General features: G+C 49.2%; 1 long non-coding RNA gene across 1 annotated transcript; it reads right to left on the bottom strand.

The window, feature by feature from the left end:
* Nucleotides 1-15,451: 15,451 nt before the first annotated feature.
* On the bottom strand, nucleotides 15,452-16,820 carry LOC142558235 (uncharacterized). Its single transcript, XR_012822988.1, has 3 exons — nucleotides 16,713-16,820; nucleotides 15,840-15,914; nucleotides 15,452-15,771 (listed from the first exon to the last, which is right to left on the bottom strand). It is a non-coding gene; the product is annotated as an uncharacterized LOC142558235 (long non-coding RNA).
* Between the last annotated feature and the right edge of the window lie 3,881 nt (nucleotides 16,821-20,701).

Genomic DNA, 20,701 nt, shown 5'->3' with positions numbered 1-20,701 from the left:
CGTGGCCTAGGTAGGGTGGCTAGAATGGGGAGGTGTGAAGACCGGCCTCCGGTAGCTGGCCCCAAAACGCGTTCCTGCCGCGTGACGGCGCTGCCGGCCGGGGCGCCGTTTAGGGCGCCCTAGTTTGTCGCGGCGTCTGGATACCTCCGGGCGGGAAAATGAAAATCTGGGGCTCCTTGAATACGATTCTGCCTAGGCCTCCGTGGCCTAGGTAGGGTGGCTAGAATGGGGAGGTGTGAAGACCGGCTTCCGGTAGCTGGCCCCAAAACGCGTTCCTGCCGCGTGACGGCGCTGCCGGCCGGGGCGCCGTTTAGGGCGCCCTAGTTTGTCGCGGCGTCTGGATACCTCCGGGCGGGAAAATGAAAATCTGGGGCTCCTTGAATACGATTCTGCCTAGGCCTCCGTGGCCTAGGTAGGGTGGCTAGAATGGGGAGGTGTGAAGACCGGCCTCCGGTAGCTGGCCCCAAAACGCGTTCCTGCCGCGTGACGGCGCTGCCGGCCGGGGCGCCGTTTAGGGCGCCCTAGTTTGTCGCGGCGTCTGGATACCTCCGGGCGGGAAAATGAAAATCTGGGGCTCCTTGAATACGATTCTGCCTAGGCCTCCGTGGCCTAGGTAGGGTGGCTAGAATGGGGAGGTGTGAAGACCGGCCTCCGGTAGCTGGCCCCAAAACGCGTTCCTGCCGCGTGACGGCGCTGCCGGCCGGGGCGCCGTTTAGGGCGCCCTAGTTTGTCGCGGCGTCTGGATACCTCCGGGCGGGAAAATGAAAATCTGGGGCTCCTTGAATACGATTCTGCCTAGGCCTCCGTGGCCTAGGTAGGGTGGCTAGAATGGGGAGGTGTGAAGACCGGCTTCCGGTAGCTGGCCCCAAAACGCGTTCCTGCCGCGTGACGGCGCTGCCGGCCGGGGCGCCGTTTAGGGCGCCCTAGTTTGTCGCGGCGTCTGGATACCTCCGGGCGGGAAAATGATTTGGTAGCGCGTAGTTTTAGCGTTTGAATGCGTTAGAATCTGACCAGACTTCTTTCTCTACATTGTAGATGCAGAGAGAATTTAACGTTTCGCTGCTCTCATTCCACATGGAAACAGCGAGCACCGACTACGCAGCCGACACAGCAACGGTTTTTGCGACCACCTCTTGCCGAGATTAGCGCGCTTATTCCTTGCCGAAAGTATAGTTCATAGGAATCGCCGCGCAAGGCCAGCGCATTGGAATAACCTTGAATGTGTCGCCCGCACATAAGTCACATACCTGGGATTGTAACATTACTTTAAATGGAGGAAGTTCATGCAATATATCAGCATTGTGGTGAAGAAATTCTAGAAAGTACGAAGCGCTTGTGATTTAATACATGTTTATTGGAAATAACAGTTATTGCATAACATCACATTTTTACAAAACACAGGGCTTAACCTTCTTGGCTTTGTTGTGGATGACACACTGATTTAAGCCTTTGAGGAGAAAGTGAATACGTGTTATACAATAAAACCTAGACACCGATCCTGTTAGATCAGCGGAATGCTTCCTGCAGCCAATCTGTGGCACATTGGCTGCTAGAAGCAAGAAATTCTTGACAACTTTTGCGTGCACTCGCGTATTGCTAAATTCACGAGTGAACCTGTCGATCCTCGAGTGTCTGAATGAGGTTGTATAGACAGACTGATTGATACAGAAGCCCCCCCCCCCCCATGTCCCCATGCACCCCCAGACTGAAATGCATAAGCTTGCATACTTCATTATAATGATGAACTGCGCAGGATTGGGGTGATCATTGGCTCCATTGGACTGTCTCACAGTACCAAATGAACGCTCCAAGCATTCCTGACTGAGGCGGGAAGTCATCAAGAAACTGAACCCAACCTTCTCAGTTAGATACGTCAAGAAGTCTTTAGTGGAACGTATGGTCACACGCAGACCTTATGATGTGCCCTTGCTTAAGAAGCCGAGCCCTTTTGCATGGGCCTCCCACTGATCCAGAAATGCTAGCATGCTGTTAAGTGCAGTTTCTTGAGCACTGCTACGTCTGAAAGACGAAAAGCATTTACCACCGGCACACGAAAATGAGCACAGTGGCTGTGGGCATACCTCAAAGCTTCAGCTGGAAACCGTGATGTCATGGCTTCAATTGCTTGAGCCATCACGTCAATGAACACCGTTGTTGGCTCCAGATTTGAGTACTGTTGCTCAATTTTTTGTTTGTGTAAGTCCATGGGGTGCACAACTGCACTGTTGAAAATATTGAAGGCCAGATTTACCAGCATCTTTTCAAATCCACTAGAATATATGTGTGAATATGTCAACTTGGGTGCAAGTTTCAATGTCAAGGCACTGTTGTCGACCTTCCATGTCGTTGTAACAGGTTCACAGGGTGTCAAAAGATAGCGACAGCAGCTCACACCACCTACCTTGAAGAAAAACTTAGGAAACGCGAGAAAAACACAGCTGCACTACACCGACCACGAGAGTTACTTTGCACTGCACCGTGGCCTACGAGACTGACAAGCTCACGGCGACCCCGCGCTAGCCACCCTACCCGCGCCCCCGACGGAAGCGCCAAATTTTCCCCCAGTGGGAGGAACGCGCAGCGGGGCCTCCCTAGGCAATGGCGGCGGCGCCGCGGTCTTCACACCTCCCAATTCTAGCCACCCTAGCCTAGGCACTATGTAGGCGTTTGTCCCTAGGCGTGCCGCCATTGCGGAGTGATGAGACGGTCATTTGAGGAATCGCCAGTCCACGGGATTGGCCAGTCGTTTCAACGGGTGCGAGAGAGCAACCGAAGCCTGCAGTTTAGAGTTACTGTGGTAGCATATACAGTAACTCTAGTTTGCCCAACGTTTTTAAATCTTAGATGTTTAGATTTGTACAGGCAAACGCTGAGTTTGCCTGTACATGTCGCGCCACCTAGCAGCGCCGGTGAGCACCCGCGGGTAGTCCCTCACCCAACGCATAGAGTAACTCTATGACCCAACGTTACTACACTAGGTTCAGTTGTCAAACTCTCCGTAGGCGCCGTACCATAGAGCAATGCCTCCTTTACTAGATGCCAGCCGCGTTGTCCGTAAACTCGGTTCCTGGCCCTCTTTTTTCTCTCCTCCGCGAAAAGGCAACGAGCGCCACTTGTGGCGGACGTCTGCAACCTAGATCACGTGCTGCGGCCTCTGAGATTACCATGGCGTCTGTTGCCATCTCGGAGGTCCGCGATAACGCTCGCTAACAGACGCCCGCGCATATAAAGCGCCGGCGGAGCATTCCATAGAGTTACTATACTATGGAGCATTCAGCCGCCGCTGCCACATCCGCCGGAAGTTGAAAAGGCAACGAGCGCCGCCTCGCACTTGCTGCCGCAGATCCAGCGTCTCGGGTCATCATCACTGATTCGAGGGGTGCTTGCCGCAATATAGAACAAGGCCAAATTCCACATCGGGCCTTCCAAATCCTTAAGAAATGTGAGAACCAGGGATTCCAACCCCGGCGCTCCATTATTTGGGCCCCAGCTCATCAGGGAATAGAGGGGAACGAAGTAGCCGACGCTACAGCCCGCGCGCTTCATTTCCGGGCGTCGCCTCTATCACCCGTCGACGAGGTCCCTGAATTCAAACCGGCAATCACCTTTAAAGAAATCGTACAGCTGTATCAGCTTAATCACGGCCGATACTTCCCCCCTTGCAAAGGCCTCAATAAGACGGAGGAGCGCTGGCTTCTCCGTCTCTACACAAATACCGTACTGTGCCCGGCGGTGCTGAAACACTTCAACCCGGCATTTTCGGGCGAGTGCCCGCACTGTGGGGAGGTGTTTGCGGACACATACCACATGGTGTGGGCATGCCCCTCTAACCCTGCTTTCCACCCAAACCCCCACCCTACCCGAGAGGACTGGGAGGCCACCCTGCTCGGCTGCTCAACCCTCCAGGAACAACGTGCCCTGGTGGCCCGAGCCAAAGCCGCTGCAGAAGCCACGGGGGTCCCGGACTAGGGACCGCCCCCTAGACTTTGTAAGGGCTGGGCCCTTAGGGCTCAGCTCGCGGCTCTCTTGTAAATAGAAATAAAGTTTGTAACCAACCAACCAACCTCACGGAATTTATGCTGAACTAACTCCAACTAAGGGAACCGCCGCCGCAATGGGAAAGCGAGCAACGCGGCTGGCATCTAGTAAAGGAGGCATTGCATAGAGTTTGTGAGAAACTCTATGCGCCGTACTAACTATACGGATGGATGGATGGATGGATGGATGATTGTGGCTCAACCCTTTGAATCGGGCGGCGGCGGCGCGCGCCACCTAGCCTTTAATGGTTCTATATGCATGCATACCTATGTATTTACTCCTTTACTTTTGCGTTGATATTGTCCACCAATCAGATAGCCTCCGTTTAGTTATTTCTACCTGTTCAAAGTCTATTCTACTTTCACTGTCTTTAAAACCCAAGGCTTTGAATAGTTCCCCGTTAGATTCAACTGCAGGGTGAAGTTGTTTGCAAGCAAGTATCAGGTGTTCCGCCGTTTCCTCCTCCTCTCTACACGCCTCGCACACCAAATCTATCTCCTGGTATCTGGCTCGGTACGTTTTAGTCCTCAGTGCACCTGTCCTGGCTTCGAACAACAATGAGCTTCCCTTAGAGTTATCGTAAATATTTTCTTTGGCTATTTCTTGCTTAAACGTCCTGTATGTCTCCAATGCCGATTTGGTTTGCATCTCTGTACTCCACATACCCCTCTCTGCCTCCTTAACCTTTTTCTTGACAGATGATTCCTTACTTGTTCCCCCGCTACTGCCCAAGTATTTGCTTGTCAATTTTCTAGTTCGCTTCCTCCACCTCGTGTCAACATTCCTCGTGTATAAGTAACTGAAAATCTTCCTAGCCCACCGAATTTCCCCCATTTTTCTCAATCGCTCCTCAAATGCTATCTTGCTACTAGCCTCTCTGCCCTCGAAAGAAGACCATCCCAGATCCCCCTGCACTCCAAGATTTGGTGTCTTGCCATGTGCTCCCAGAGCGAGCCTACCCACACCACGTTGCCTAATTTCCAACTGTTGCCGGGTCTCTGTTCTAATACATAGAACTGCATTGGCAAAAGTCAGGCCTGGTACCATTACCCCCTTCCATATCCCTCGTACTACCTCGTACCTATTGTAGTTCCACAGTGCCCTACTCTTCATAATCGCTGCACTTCTGTTACCTTTAGTCGTTAGATATTTTTCGTACTCTGTCAGATACTCAATGCCATTATTTATCCACACCCCAAGGTACTTGTATTTATCGACTATCTCCAGCGTGGCCTCCTGTATCTTATGCTCGCCGCAACTGTTATCATTAAAAATCATGACTGCTGATTTTTCTTTGCTAAACTTCAAGCCTAACCTGTCTCCTTCTGTACCACATATGTCCATTAATTCCTGCAGATCTTCTGCATTGTCAGCCATTAATACAATATCATCCGCGTACATCAGTCCTGGTAATGACTGTTCTATCAATTTTCCTTGCTTGAGAAATGATAGGTTGAAGCCGAGTCCGCTTTGCTGTATTTTGGCCTCTAGACCTTGTAGGTACAGCATAAACATCAGAGGTGACAATGGGCACCCCTGCCTAAGCCCCCGCCGAATCATCACAGGCTCCGAGACCTGCTTTTCCCATTGTATAATCACCCGGTTACCTTTATAGATATCTTTTAAGAAATTGGTTACTCCATCTTGCACTCCTAAAGTTTCCAGAATGCCCCACAAGCCCTCTTGAAGTACACTGTCATAGGCTCCCTTGATGTCCAAAAAAGCCAGCCATAGGGGTCTGTGTTCCTTTTCAGCTATTTCAATGCACTGTGTTAGCGAGAACAGATTGTCTTCTAGCCTCCTATGCTTCCGGAACCCATTTTGTAGCTCTCCAAGTACCCCCTCGTTCTCTACCCATGCCTGCAGTCTGTCCTTTATAATCTGCATAACCACCCTGTAAACCACTGACGTCACTGTTATAGGCCGGTAGTTATTTATGTCAGCTTTGTCCCCCTTTCCCTTATATATCATTCTCATCCTACTTAGCCTCCATTCGTCAGGTACTTTACCATCCACTAGCATTTTGCTCACCACCTCCCTCAATGCTTTCCTAGATTTCGGGCCCAATTTCCTTATTAACATAATTGGAATACCATCGGGGCCTGCCGATGTGCTACTTGGTACCCTCTTCTCCGCCCTTTCCCACTCTTTTTGTCCAAGCGAAAGCAGTGGGTTGACCGGGCTATCCCTCTCCGACGTACTGCATGTACCATTTGTCTGTTTTGTAAATTTTTCCCTCATCATGGTTCCTATATGCTCCATTGCCGCCTCTCCTTCTAACCGAGTACCTTGAGCTGTTACTATATACCTCTGCTCTGGGCTTGTCCTATTACCCAAGGAGTTCAGATGTTGCCAGAATTTTCTAGCTGCCTGTTTATCTTTTTTATTGCTTATTTTTGACAGCCATTGGGACCCTTTTGTCTTGATTTTCTCGTTGATCAAATAAGATGCTTCCCTTTTGCATTTTATGTAGTTTACCCATTTCCTCTCTACTTCTGCTTCAGGTTCTCCCTTACTTTTGGAATACCTGTGTTCCCTGGAGGCTTCCTGACGTTTAATTCTTTATGGCCTTCTTAACCTCTTCATCCCACCAGCTCTTGAGTTTTCGTATCCCTTGTCTTGTTTTCCTGACTCGCGCCTTACCTAGCTCACGCTCAAATAGTCTCATTAACTTTGGGTAAGTCCAATCAGTTTCAGTACTCTCTGATATTTCCTCTTCAATTTGTTTGGCCGCTATTTCCACTTCGTCTTCTGAGTAAAAAATCACATCTGGCGTTTCCTCGCGCGTCGTTCGTGCTTTAGTTTCCCTCTTAAAACTCAACTTGATACGTTTGTGGTCGCTACCTATACTTCTGGAGCCCTGTTCATCTATAATCATGGCTCCTAATCTATCGTACATCCTATGTGACATCAACGCATAATCTAATGTCGAGTGTCGACCCCCTACCTCCCATGTTATGATCCCGTCACACTTTTCAGTAGAGTTACAGACAACTAAGTTAAGCCTCTCACACATATCCAGCAGCATGTTACCTGTGGAGTCTGTGTACCCATCCATATCTTCAACATGCGCATTCATGTCTCCTAATACAATTACTTCACATCCTTTTCCTAGCTCATTGATGTCCGCTGCTATACAGTCCAACATTTTTTTTGATTTCCTCTTTAGCATTTGATCCTGTCCAAAGGTATACAAAGCCCAGAAGTGTTTTCGCCCCTGCTACTTTTCCTTCTAGCCATAAATGCTCCTTGCATTCCTGTTTGACCCTTTGCCAATTTGTATTTTTATGAATGAATGCTCCAATTCCCCCACCCTTTCTGCTACCCTGCACTCTGTTGCAGTATTCCCATGCATAATCAGGGTTACAGGGCGGTTGTTCCATGTCCCTAAGTTGTGTCTCTACAAACCCATAAACCATTAAGTTCTCCTGCCTTAGTTGTTCTTCGATTTCCTCCCATTTTAGCCTATTTCTGCCACCTTGCATGTTAATGAACCCTATGTATGACTTAATTTGGCTCTTGCGCTTATTTTTGTCACCTCTCCTACAGTACCGATGTTCGCGTGTTTGTGGCTCCTGCCTCGAATCGTCCACGCCTACACTGCTTCTTTCAGGGCTCTGGGTCCCCCTAAAAAAGCTGTTGCCTGGCGGCCCATCCTGCCCCCTATCCTTTTGCCAGTGGCACCACTGTAGTGAATACCATCCTGCACAAAAGGTCGGAAGCCGGTTCCGTACACGTCCTTGTTGACCTCCATCACGCTGTACCCGAGTCGTCCGCTCAGACTCCTAATGACCCGATTGCCTCAACCATCCTCCTTTCTACCTGGTAGGCCTGGCCCTGGACCTCTGGGATAGTGCATATGGTCACATGCACCCTCCCGGAGGCCTCTCTAAGCTTACTCAGCCCAGTCTCAATGTGCCTCTCAAGGTCCTGGCTTCTCCCCCTTAAGCACGTCATTGAGCCCAGAATGCATAATGAGCAAGCTGTCGCTCTCCGTGCTGAGCCCAACTACTTCCCGCGCCTTGGTCGTTGCTTCCGCCATGCCCTTGCCCGCTTGCGCCTCCACCTGTAGTCCGCCTTCACTCTCGCCATCACGCCCTGTTCGGCCCTCCCCACATTGGAGTCCCCTATCACCAGGACCCTTCTACGTGCAAACCGTTCGACTGCAGCCTGTGTCCGCTGCCCCTCCCTTTGCGCCCGCTGGCGCCCCTGTGGCTGCAGCGTCGCCTCACTCGGGGCGCGTTGTGCAGCTTCACTATAACTACGCCGTTTCACCGGCGGCGAGCTGACGACGGCTTGCTTTGGCTCCCTGCCTCCCACTTCGCCTGTAGAGTCTACTTTCCGAGTTTTTGCCAACACTTTGTTGTCCTGACCCGACCTTCTCCGTTGCCCGCGTCTCCAGCGCGTCGAGCCGCCTTTCCAGTTCGGCGCTCCTTTCTTTTAACGCGATAGCGTTAAGGAGCTCGTGTCGCAGAAAAGCCGGTGTCGTCGGCGTCGGCGTCCGCGGCGTTGGCCGTGAGCGATAAATCACGGCAGGCACCTCATAAATAAAAAGCAACTTCCAAGATGGGCTGGGTGGGAATCGAACCAGGGTCTCCGGAGTGTGAGACGGAGACGTTACCACTGAGCCACGAGTTTTTTTTTTTCTTTATTGCAACTGAGCCACGAGTTCGATGCTTCAAAGCGGTACAAAAGCGCCTCTAGTGAACGCGGTGTTGCCTTAGAAACGAGCTGTTTCTAAGGCTCAGGCGCACATTTCGTTGTCGCGCCGAACGCTGCGTTGCTCGACGCTCAACGCGTCCGATGCGGGGCGCGTAGTCACTGCGCCGTAGCCCATTGTCTTACACCCCTTGGCGGGTCGACGGGAACGCTGTCGCGTTCCACTCTTGAAGGCGAAGCTTAAGCGTCCACCAATTTTTTTCTGCCTCAAGCTCGGCCACGGTCCTTACTAACTGCGCGGCCTGGGCCGCCTCCACCTTGACTACGCCTCGTGCACCTTGAACATAGAGAAATGCCTTGAATACGCCTCGTGCACTGAAAGCCACCTAGCGGACGCTTCCAACAGTACACGCGGGAGCAGTAGCAGACGACAACCCTTTGCAGCAAGGATGGCTGAAGTTCGCGGCTGCGATTTCTCCTTTGTTCGGGAGCCAGGCTGCTTCTTCTGCGGTGGCAGCTGTAGGGAAGATGCTGACCTTTGTGCTAGCGGGTATGAACACGATGTTACCGGTGTTTGGGACAACATGGTCCACATACGTGCAAGGTGTGTGCTGCAGACAAATGCCATGAACCCCACTTACATGACGTGGAGCTCATGTTCACTAGCCGCTAAACTTTGTTGAGTGATGCAATCTCTCGATGTTTTTTTTTTGTTCTACCCTTGCCGCAATGCTGCTTCTGTACCTGAATAATAAGCACCCGTCGTTAGTGAAGACTTATATCAAACAAATCCGCACGGTGCAATCTCTGCATATGCCGTTGAGATTTTTCTGCCGATGAATACATGTGACATCGCCGAATAAGTGCAGTCGAAGTCGCCTCAAGAAGAGTAATTGCCAATTTATTGATGGAAACGCGTACACAAGCCAACGAAGTCACCAAACACACAGGTTAATAAACGCGCGTGTTAGTGCTTTACCGCCGATGCAGTCCTGCTGCATACGCCAATGAACTACCGTTCCCGCTGCAGTTTGTGCAGTTTTAAATACCCCAAGGAAGCTGCTTGGAAACGTACAAAGCTAAAGACTAACTTTTCAGTAGTTGTTTATATTGCTAGAGAGAGGTGCCACATGATATATTTAAAAGCAGAGCTGCGCCAGTCAAAGTAGATGAGCGCTGGCGGCAAGGCCCTGTTTAGTCGTCTGCAGCGTAAGTATAGGCGCCGTGCACGCCGACGGACGCGCCACTGGTGGCGGCCTTGCGCAGAACACGCGGGAGAGGAGCCTGGCGCGCGCCATAGTTTGTTGTGTCGTTGATCGTGCTTCTCTGTCTTATACCCGTTTTTAGAGCAAGATAGGCAACACCATTCGCACGTGTGGGGTGGCCAAAGCTTCAGGGAATGTCGAAGAAGAATTGTTGCAGGGTGGAGGGCTCAAATACCGGTGAAGACGTGCCGGCGATGCGGTTCTAATCATTCCCGGCAAAGCCTCATCAGCGGGAGCAACGGTAGCAAAAGTGGATCGTCGCTTCGAAGGGAAATTTCTTGTTCTAATCTTTTCCTTTGTCTTGTCGGTGTTTTTTTCCACTTGATCATAGACGCGTGAGCAACGAAGTTCGTCTTCAGTGCAGCATGAGGTTTAAAGGCATTTCGCTAAAGTTCGGAATGCTGTTTGCCGCTTATATTGTTTTCCGCTTCTTTACCGCGTTGCGCTAGCTAGGCAGCACGACTGCACGAGCGCATTGCGTTGTATGTTAAAGGGACACTAAAGGTTACCAGAAACTCAAGTTAAAGTGGTAGAGCAATGTTCTAGAACGTCTAAGGCGTCAATATAATCGCGAACAGAGCTTTAGTAACCGAGAAATTGAGGTAAATGCGTGACACGATTTGAGACCCCCCAGCGACATTCCGGTACTAGCCCGATGACGAAAGGACTCCTCATAATTTGTGTTACTAATACTCAACTACTCGTATTAAAAATATCATTTCATTCGATTATAAGACGGAAGAAAATGCTACTTGTCTACGTCTATTCGATTCTAAGAAAAAATAACATTTTGACGTTACCCTTCAGTAATATGGGTGTTCGAAAGGTTTCGTTTTCGCTCGACTCTGCGCGCTCGACTCTGCGCCGCGCACGCTTTGGAGTTTCAGTAGTTTCGTTATCGCGTCGTGCTGTGAGGGTTCCGCTGGCTCGCGAAACTTTCATTTGGGACAAGCAGCGAGAATGCCACGTCCATGTGATGTCGTGGGAAGCCCTCGTTGCTTTCCCGCTCCGGAGAGCCGGTGTCGAGGCCGCCGTCGTAGTACGCAACGACGCCGGCAGTGCGAGCCCTCAGCAGCTGTTCGTGCTCGTCGGTGCTCAAATCGCTGAAGTTGAGCCCACCATCGCGAGCCAATCTGTCGGTGTCAGGGTCCATTGCGACGAGCGTCGAAGTTAGCGTCATAGAATGAAGTACCAGCTTATGGGCGTCTTGCGCTGGAGTTTGAGGTATAGTAGCGGCGCCTGGTGGCGGTGCGGGAAACGACATCTGGGTCGTGCCAGCTTGGGTCGTATTGAGCTCTGGCTGTGGCGAAGCACGTTTCTAGGCCGAGTTTTGCGTCGATTCGCACATTTTTATGCCCTGTTGCGAATGCGAAAACGCTCGTCGCTTCTCATAGACCACGCCGACCACGCTGCGAGCTCGCCGCAGCCTATAGTTTAACGAAAACGGACTCTCCGTGTACCGTGGGACGTAATGTGGGACGTAATTCGTTTCTCCTTCCGCTAGCCACCATACTCCCGCTTTCGCTCTGCTGTCGGCTCTGTCTTGGCTCTGTTTCTGGCCGCGCGTTCACGTTTTGCGCAGAAAAGCCGTAGCGCCGTCTGCGGACGCCGTTCTACTCACCCATAGAGTTACTATACTGACTCTAGAGGACAAGCTACCCATAGTAGGGTGGCTAGAAGGGGAGGTGTGAATACCGGTGGCGCTTTCCTTCGGGCGCGCGTGACCCCCTTGAGCACCGATGCCACCAGGGGGAACGTGGCGCTGCCGCTCGCGGCGGGGGACTCGTAGCCGTGCTGGCCTGCGCCTCCGCTGTCAGTTGGTCTCGGCGCCCCTTTTGGAGTGTTCCTCGCGACAATCCGTAATTCGAGGGCGAGATGCAGTCGGCAGCGAAAAAGAAGATGGAGCTTTGTGCCCAGATGTGATACTGGGTGCAAGAAAACCTCAGAAAAGGTATCTCTTCCGTGCCCCTGCCTGCAAACAAGCATTTGCCAAACGGGATCGAGTGGTCCCAATGGTCAGGCCAGGCTCATTGAAGCTATGACGTCGAGGTTCCCTGCAGAAGTCATGAGGTTATTTTAACATAGTTTTTCTCTCAAAATGGTGCATGATTGTTCTCTTTGCTATTTCAGATGGAGCAGCAAGCAGTGGCGTAGCTAGGTGGTCTGGCACCCGGGGCCCTTAGCTCTTCTGTCACCCCCCCCCCCCCGGGTGTAGTCAAGGAAGGCGAGGATATCGACAACTTTCGCGTGTCTTCAGACGTATATGACACCCCCCCCCCCACCCCCTACTGGCCCCGTGCACCCGGGGCCCACGGGCCCCCGGCCCCCCCCTGTTGCTACGCCACTGGCAGCAAGAAAGAGGCCACCCTTGATGAAACTCTTCCGTTTCTTGATGAATGGGAGGCTCACTCCAATGGGCTCGGCTTTCTTAGTAACAGTACTTCTGAGGGGCTGACGATGACCATCCATTCAACAAAACACCTTCTAAAGTACCTTACCTACAATGCTGACATCATGTACATGATGACTTCGAAACTGAGCCAAGACCGCCTAGAGCAATGTTTTGGCGTTGTGAGACAAGCGAGTGGGGCAAACAATCATCCTACCCCACCTCAATTCATTCTAGTCATAAGGTGTGTATACGTGCAAGCTTGGTAAATAGTACCAATGTTTTACAGAAGTTCGGCATGCTTAAGTAACAAATGTTGCTTGCGCACATCCAGGTGTCTTAGTTTCTAGAACCTCACAAGGAGCCCCAAGGACGGCAATGTGTCGTCGGATGTCCTGGAGTTGTTATCTGTTGGAGAGGTGCTGGCTGCACAAGAAAGCCACAGTTAAGACAGCGTGAAGGCTGTGCCAACAGATGCCGTGCAACTGGCTGTGGACCACCAAAGTTATGTAGAGCACCGCAGCGACGCACGGCTTAAAGTTTATTACATTGCAGGTTATGGGGCGAGAAGGCGTGTTTTGCGCACACATTGTGAAGACTGCAAAGCAGCATGTCTTAGTGATAAAGGCAATATCCCCAGAGAACTTCCATCAGAGGCATCCAAAGAGTGGCACCTTGAGGGCCTTTTATATCCCTCAGAATCGTTCTATAAGCTGGACAATGCCCTTGAAAACAAACTCACTCGTTTATTCAGTATAACACCCGCCGTGGTTGCTCAGTGGCTATGGTGTTGGGCTGCTGAGCACGAGGTCATGGGATCGCATCCCGGCCACGGTGGCCGCATTTTGATGGGGGCGAAATGCGAAAACACCCGTGTCCTTAGATCTAGGTGCACGTTAAAGAATTCCAGGTGGTCAAAATTTCCGGAGCCCTCCACTACGGCGTGCCTCATAATCAGAAAATGGTTTTGGCACGTAGAACCCCATAATTTTTAATTCAGTGTAACACGCTGGCATGCCAAAGCTGTGGCCGAGATTTTGCAGTCAATTGGTTAAACATCAAAGATTGGTTGCCTAGACCATTCTGCTACCCTGACAGCCTCAGTTATACGTTTTTATTGCCTCACAGAGATTCACTTTTTGCTTAAAGGTGTCAATCAGCAGAACAGTGAGAAGAAACGGAAAACACTGAAACCTTGTGTGTTGTAAATTTTTTTCCTCACTTGTAAATAAACGATTTCATGACCAGATCTGTTGCTTCACTGTCTGCAATCATAGTAAATTGCTTATATGAGCGTCAAAATGACATGCTACAGGTCTGCAAGCGCAGACAAAAAGTGGTTTGTAAACACGTTCAGACGTTATCAGGTAATGTCTGCAGTTTACAGGTCTTACGGCACGCATAGGGTGATTGACTGCTAATCTCGAGGACGACGGTCGCATTTTCAGGGAGGCGATAAGCAAGGCGCCTGTGCGCCGTATGATGTCAAAAAAGATTATGGGGTTTTACGTGCCAAAACCACTTTCCGATTATGAGGCACGCCGTAGTGGGGGACTCCGGAAATTTGGACCACCTGGGGTTCTTTAACGTGCACCTAAATCTAAGTACACGGGTGTTTTCGCATTTCGCCCCCATCGAAATGCGGCCGCCGTGGCCCGTATGATGTCAGTGCGCGTTAAAGAACCCGAAGTGGTCAAAATTATTTCGAAGCCCCCCCCCCCCCACTAGCCCCTAACACCCAAAGCCACCTCACGAAATGCGCACAGACGAAACGCGTTCGAATCTCGATACAGTGCGAACTGGGCCCGTAAAATTTCGCAGGTGTAACGATGTGGGCTGACATAACATTGTTGTCATGATAAAGATTAATTCTTTGACGCTCGCAGAAAGCGCGCGATACCCGAAACGGGCTCACTTTCCCTTCGGTGGTAGAGATGCAGCCGACGCGAGGCTGGCGAGGCGCTCATTTCGGCTGCGTGCTTACCCCGCCTTGGTCAACAGCGCCGCCCCGCGGCATCGGTGCGCTGTGGGGTCACGTTTGCGCCGCCGGTATTCACACCTCCCCTTCTAGCCACCCTATCCATAGGGCCCATGCATTGAAATCGGGAACCGCAAGAGCGCCGCCATGTTGCTACGCGCCGAGGTTGCCAGCTCCTGAGACGCTTGCTAGACTTGGTGACAGTAGTCAGTTTTAATCCGGCAACAGTAGCAGCGTAGCAGCATGGCGTCTCGCTTGTACTGTCGTGATGTGTGCGTGCAGCCGTGTGTTTGTGCTTTATAAGTTGGTTCTTTATTCGATGTTGCGGGACGGTGCGGGTGTGGTCCATGTTGGCCGTACAGGTGGCAGTTATGCAACCGAGGGATAATCCTGTTGAAGTTTCCTGTGGTATACGGTTTTCAGCGGTCACGCCTGTTGCAGGAGTGTCACTCGACGAGGTCACGAGCTCGAAGCTGTGGTCAGATTTCTCCTTGGCGTTCCGTAATTCTCTTCGCACGGGCGCGGTATGTTGCAAAAGCCGCTTTCGCGATCTATCGTCGCGACGATAGATCGGGCTTTTTTATTATTATAAGTACTGATCCAGTTGGGGTAGGGCACATGTAACAGACAAACGGAAGTCTCAGGAGAGCACCTGAGATTATAATAAAGCATGCGGCGCAGGAACTCCACAGGGCAGACCGATTGACCAGTTCAAGTTGTCAACCTGTCAGTAACTGTCATAGGAATCACTGTATTAAACACAATTCCACAATCGGATTGTTTGCTTTCATTTTTTGTTGTAACACTGAGGACTACATAGAACTTTATTTTGTATATGTGAGAGAAGTATGTGGATATCACGAGCTTAAGCCAATGTGCGATACACAGACAAAGCAGCTGCTACAACATGAACTGCATTGAGGGCCACACAACACATACGTAATTAAAGGTGCAAAATATAGGGGGGGGGGGGAAGCTTCAAAATACGCTCTGTAGCACTGCAAAGTGTAACATATATTGTATGTGTACAATAAATGTTCGAAAATACAATGCATCAATGTCTTATTTGCCTTCAAGTTTATTATCAAGTTCAAGTTTACTGAAGTTTATTATGAGCATATGTACAACAAGAATCTACTGACACACCCGCAGTCAAGGTGGCTGTTCCAGGTGTGCTGGCTGCCTCAGTGTAAGAAAAAGAAATTGGGTGAATGTCGACACCAGTGCCACCGCTTCTTGCCTCTGACCTGCATGTGCCTCTGCGGCATCTTTGTGCACAAGTGTGCTGGCGTGGCGAGGCGTAGGAGTCATCCGAGAGAAATAGTATCGTTTACATGGAGAAGTGGCTGTTCACATTGCCTGTCGCTTTCCCTCAAATGTTTCCTTGGCGACTAGGGCGACACACCCGCAGTCAAGGTGGCTGGTCGAGGTGTGCTGGCTGCCTAAACGAAAGAAAAAGAAAGAAATTAGATGAATGTCGATACCAGTGCTATTGCTTCTTGTCTCTTACCTGCATTTGCCTCCACGGCCTCTTGGCTTGCGGAGTCTGTATGAGGGAGCTGCTGTGGCTAGGCGTAGGCATTGTCTAAGCAAAAAGAAAAGGCCATTCAAATGGGAAATTATGGAAATAGATGCAGTTATGTCTGCTTCTTGCACTCTTCGTGCCCAAAAATTTTCAAACATAGTGTCCAGTACACACCAGCACTTTGACTGCTTCTGCTTTTTACCTGCAGGTGTTGCTGCGAGATCCTTAGTATGGCTCCGTGCAGCATTGTAACACTTGGTGGAGGCATTTGAAGTGGTAGCCAAATATATAAAGAATCATCCTTGTCTGCACGAATGCTTTCAATTTCTAAATGCAGTGGTAACTATCACTATTAGTGCAAGGCCCCCCACATCTATGCAGCAAGTGCAATAGCTCGAAACTGAATTTTTCCTTTAGTGTTTCACAAAGCGTCTGATATGTCCACATTACATGTGATGTGTTTGTTTTTATTTATCCCAGTGTGGAGAGAGCATCATTAAATTGTTTTTTATTTTTGCTTGTCTTGGTTTTGGTTTATTTCTGAATTTATCAAGCAGCAGTCTCATGATGCTAAAATGACTTATGTAATGGCAATCAGCTTTTGTTTTGCAGAAAAACAACGCATTTCCTGACCCATTGTATGACTTCCCTCACTCGCATAATTTTTCAGAGTATTCTACCTATATTCACTTGCTTGACCTCCACTAAAGAGTCTTGCATTTTCAAATACGACTCTTTCCTTAAAATCATTCGACACTTCTCATAATTTCTGTACCTTGGGCTTCTGATACTCTGCATTCACCATTTTTGCTTGTTTGACTAAAAAATGTCTTTTATAATTTAGAGCTTAAATTTTACCTTTGCAACACACGGAAGGGCTTGCCATTGCATATCTGCATAAAAGGGAAGCATGCTTCATTAAACATTTGCAAAATCCAATTGAAGATTGATGAATGCAGCTTGCAGTGTGATATGACTGAATGAGCCATAAATGTAACTCATCTCACTTGGTCAATTAAAGCACATATTAGTGTGATGTACAAGATACGTTACACTAACGTGGTGGGTTCTCTTGCTTATACAGTAAAATAATCGGTGCGCGAGAAAAAAATTATTTTTGCATACCCTTTGTACACACTGATTTAAGGAGAATGAGCTGGAGCTGTCCACATGATCTACTTATTTTACCTGCGAGCATGGTCAACAAAAATGTGTCCCAGCTGCTTAGTGGTACTCGGGATTATGTCAGTATTGCATACGTGCCTGTTGTCCAAAATAATTGAATTTTGAAAATGCTCGCAGGGATCTGATGTGCATATCTTCAGTTTATGGATACATGTAAAAGACTCACCATCAAGTGCAAGTGAACGTTCCCGCAGGGCCGGAGTCGATCATGCTAATAGATTCGCTGCACAAATTTGTGACCATAAAAGATATTCCACATGAAATGGCATGCAAGGAAGTGTTGAAAATATTGCACAGTTAATAAAACGCCTACGCTATTAATATGTGGGTTGATGCACTCGTTATGCAAAACGGAGGTGAGGCGTGCAGACAGGACACAAGAGTAGAGTATTTACAAGCAAAAAACACGAGCGCCGCCCACTTCTCTACTCTTGTGTCCTGTCTGCACGCCTCACCTCTGTTTTGCATAATGAATCCTTGCCAAGTAGCTGAGCTTTCTGTAGTTCTAAGTCTTGATGCACTCGATTTCGTCCGCATTAGGCACTAGCCTCTTGATTACTTTGTGGCACAGAAATACTCGGCTTCAGGCTGTTTGTCTGCTGTGGCCTTTGTAGAAGCATGATTGTTCAAAGTGCAACAATTAAACAGATTCTTTGAGTTGCGTGTGGCTTCGCCAGTACAATTCCGGTGCGCTGGCCCGCCTGTCCAGCAATTTCCTACTGAAGGGAAACCTGCAAATAAAAACACTGCTCCGCATGCAGAAAAATGCTCTACTGTGACGCTTCTCAAACGATTGTGATGCACCACAAGAGCTGCCTACTCGCGTGATATTCTCAACAAGGAGATACATTCGTTTACTTACATGTGAAGGTATATGCCAGAGCACTTCGGGGCTTCGGTGGCACATAAGGCACGAGTGTGCCATAGCGTCCCATGTCGACGCGCGATCGCATGTCAAACGTAAACTGTACGAAACTACTACGCATCCAAAAAACAGATTCGAAACCGAAATTCGCGTCATCCTTTATTGCATGAATGCGTACATCGTGATTTACATAAGTCGCGGACCTAACGATCCCTTTCTGTAAACTTAATATTAACGTACCACCTTCATAAAGCCATCAGGTATGCGTTTTTAGATGAGAAAGCATAAGGTGACCTGTACTTGCTTTCAGCTCTTTCAATAGTAATTGCGCTGGCCACATTGATCAGTAGCAACAGGGCGGCGCCCTAGAGGTTCCCACTTTTCCGGCCCAGCTTTTCCTCTAGAGTTGTTCTACTAACTCTATGTACTCACCGATGGTAGGGTGGCTACCGATGGCGCAACGTCACTATGAGACCATGATGTCAGTACTCCTCGATCGGAGGGCGGGCGATTTGAACTGCGCTAGAGGTACGCGGACGCTTCAGAACGCATTTTCTCTTAAAATAAGTCTCTCCTTGGCACGAAACAAGCGTTTCGAAGTTTCTGTGATGGTATTTCAACAGTCCACGTTGACTTAATAGTAACCTTTAGTGTCCCTTTAAGCTACTGAAGTTTGCAAGAACTGAAATTGTTGGTTTCATGTGGCGCGGTAAATCCTCACACCAGCTGTCGCGCACTTCATGTTTTTACCGCTATTTTATGCGTGGCTTCGCACATGTTTAACTGTTCCTAGTTGCTTCATGCATAACTCTTGTCGATTCTTTTGAGCTGCGAAGTTTTCACCCTGCCTTGTTTGTAAAGGGTATAAATCACACTGTGTCTTATCGGAATGATACCAAGGAAGTGCTTCTTTAACAGCTTTATTCTTTTCGCCCGAGGGCATCTTAGATATTGTTTGCGTTTTTGGAAATGTGTTTAGAAAATAGGTAGTGGAGGGCGAGAATTGCTAATAGCTGCTGCATACGGTATTTTTGTTCCATTTCTCGCTGAAAAGTTCGCGTCCCGTTTGGGAAGTCATCACACCTCGATGCTGCCTGAGCAAACTAAACATGCCGAGTGACTTGTTTGTTTCACAACGCAGTCCCTTCTTGCATGTGAGTTTTGTACTCAACTGAATTCTTTCTTATACTTACGCTGCAGACGACTAAACCGGGCCTTGCCGCCAGCACTCATCAACTTTGACTGGCGCTGCTGTGCCTTTAAATATATATATATATATATCATGTGATACCTCTCTCTAGCAATATAAGAAAGTACTGAAAAGTTAGTAAGTCTTTAGCTTTGTACGTTTCCAAGCAGCTCCCTTGGGGAATTTAAAATTGCACAAACTCCAGCGGGAACGCTAGTTCGTCGGCGTATGCAGCAGGATTGCATCGGCGGTACAGCACTAACACGCGCTTTTATTAACCCGTGTGTTTGGTGACTTCGTTGGCTAGTGTATGCGTTTCCATCAATAAATTGGCAATTATTCTTCTTGAGGCGACTTTGACTGCAGTTATTCGGCGATGTCACATGTATTCATCGGCAGAAAAATCACCACGGCATATGCAGAGATTGCACCGTGCGGATTTGTTTGATATAAGTCTGCACTAACGACGGGTGCTTATTATTCAGGTACAGAAGCAGCATTGCGGGAAGGGAAGAATAAAAAAAACCATCGAGAGATCGCATCACTCAACAAAATTTATCGGCTAGTCTACATGAGCTCCACGTCATGTAAATGGGGTTCATGGCGTTTGTCTGCGGGACACACCTTGCACGTATGTGGACCATGTTGTCCCAAACAACCGGTAACATCGTGTTCATACCCGCTCGCACAGAGGTCAGCATCTCCTCTACAGCTGTCACCGCAGAAGAAGCAGCCTGGCACCCGAACAAAGGAGAAATCGCAGCCGCGAACTTCAGCCATTCTTGCTGCAAAGGGTTGTCGTCTGCTACTGCTCCCGCGTCTACTGTTGGAAGCGTCCGCTAGGTGGCTTTCAGTGGCGCCTTTATAGGCGGTGCACGAGGCGTATATTCAGTTGAGTACAAAACTCGCATGCAAGAAGGGACTACGTTGTGAAGCAAACAAATCACTCGGCGTGTAAAGTTTGCTCAGGCAGCATCGAGGTGGGATGACTTCCCAAACGGGACGCGAACTTTTCAGCGAGAAATATAACAAAAATACCATATGGAGCCGGTATTAGCAATTCTCGCCTTGAACTACCTATTTTCTAAACACATTTCCAAAAACGCAAACAATATCTAAGATGCCCTCGGGCGAAAAGAGTAAAGCTATTAAAGAAGCACTTCCTTGGTATCATTCCGATAAGACACAGCGTGATTTATACCCTTTACAAACAAGGCAGGGTGAAAACTTCGCAGCTCAACAGAACCGACAAGAGTTATGCATGGAGCAACTAGCAACAGTTAAACATGTTCGAAGCCACGCATAAAATAGATCTAAAAACGTGAAGTGCGCGACAGCTGGTGCGAGGATTTAGCGCGACACATGAAACCAACCATTTTAGTTCTTGCAAACTTCAGTAGCTTTAACATACAACGCAATGCGCTCGTGCAGTCGTGCTGCCTAGCTAGCGCAACGCGGCAAAGAAGCGGAAAACAATATAAGCGGCAAACAGCATTCCGAACTTTAGCGAAATGCCTTGAAACCTCATGCTGCACTGCAGACGAACTTCGTTGCTCATGCGTCTAACTATGATCGACTGGGAAAATAACACCGACGAGACAAAGGAAA

Source organism: Dermacentor variabilis, chromosome 9 (genome assembly GCF_050947875.1).
Source record: "Dermacentor variabilis isolate Ectoservices chromosome 9, ASM5094787v1, whole genome shotgun sequence".
In the NCBI taxonomy this organism is placed as follows: Eukaryota; Metazoa; Arthropoda; class Arachnida; order Ixodida; family Ixodidae; genus Dermacentor; species Dermacentor variabilis.
Note: the sequence above shows the minus strand (reverse complement) of the source record. Positions and strands in the feature narration are given on the sequence as shown.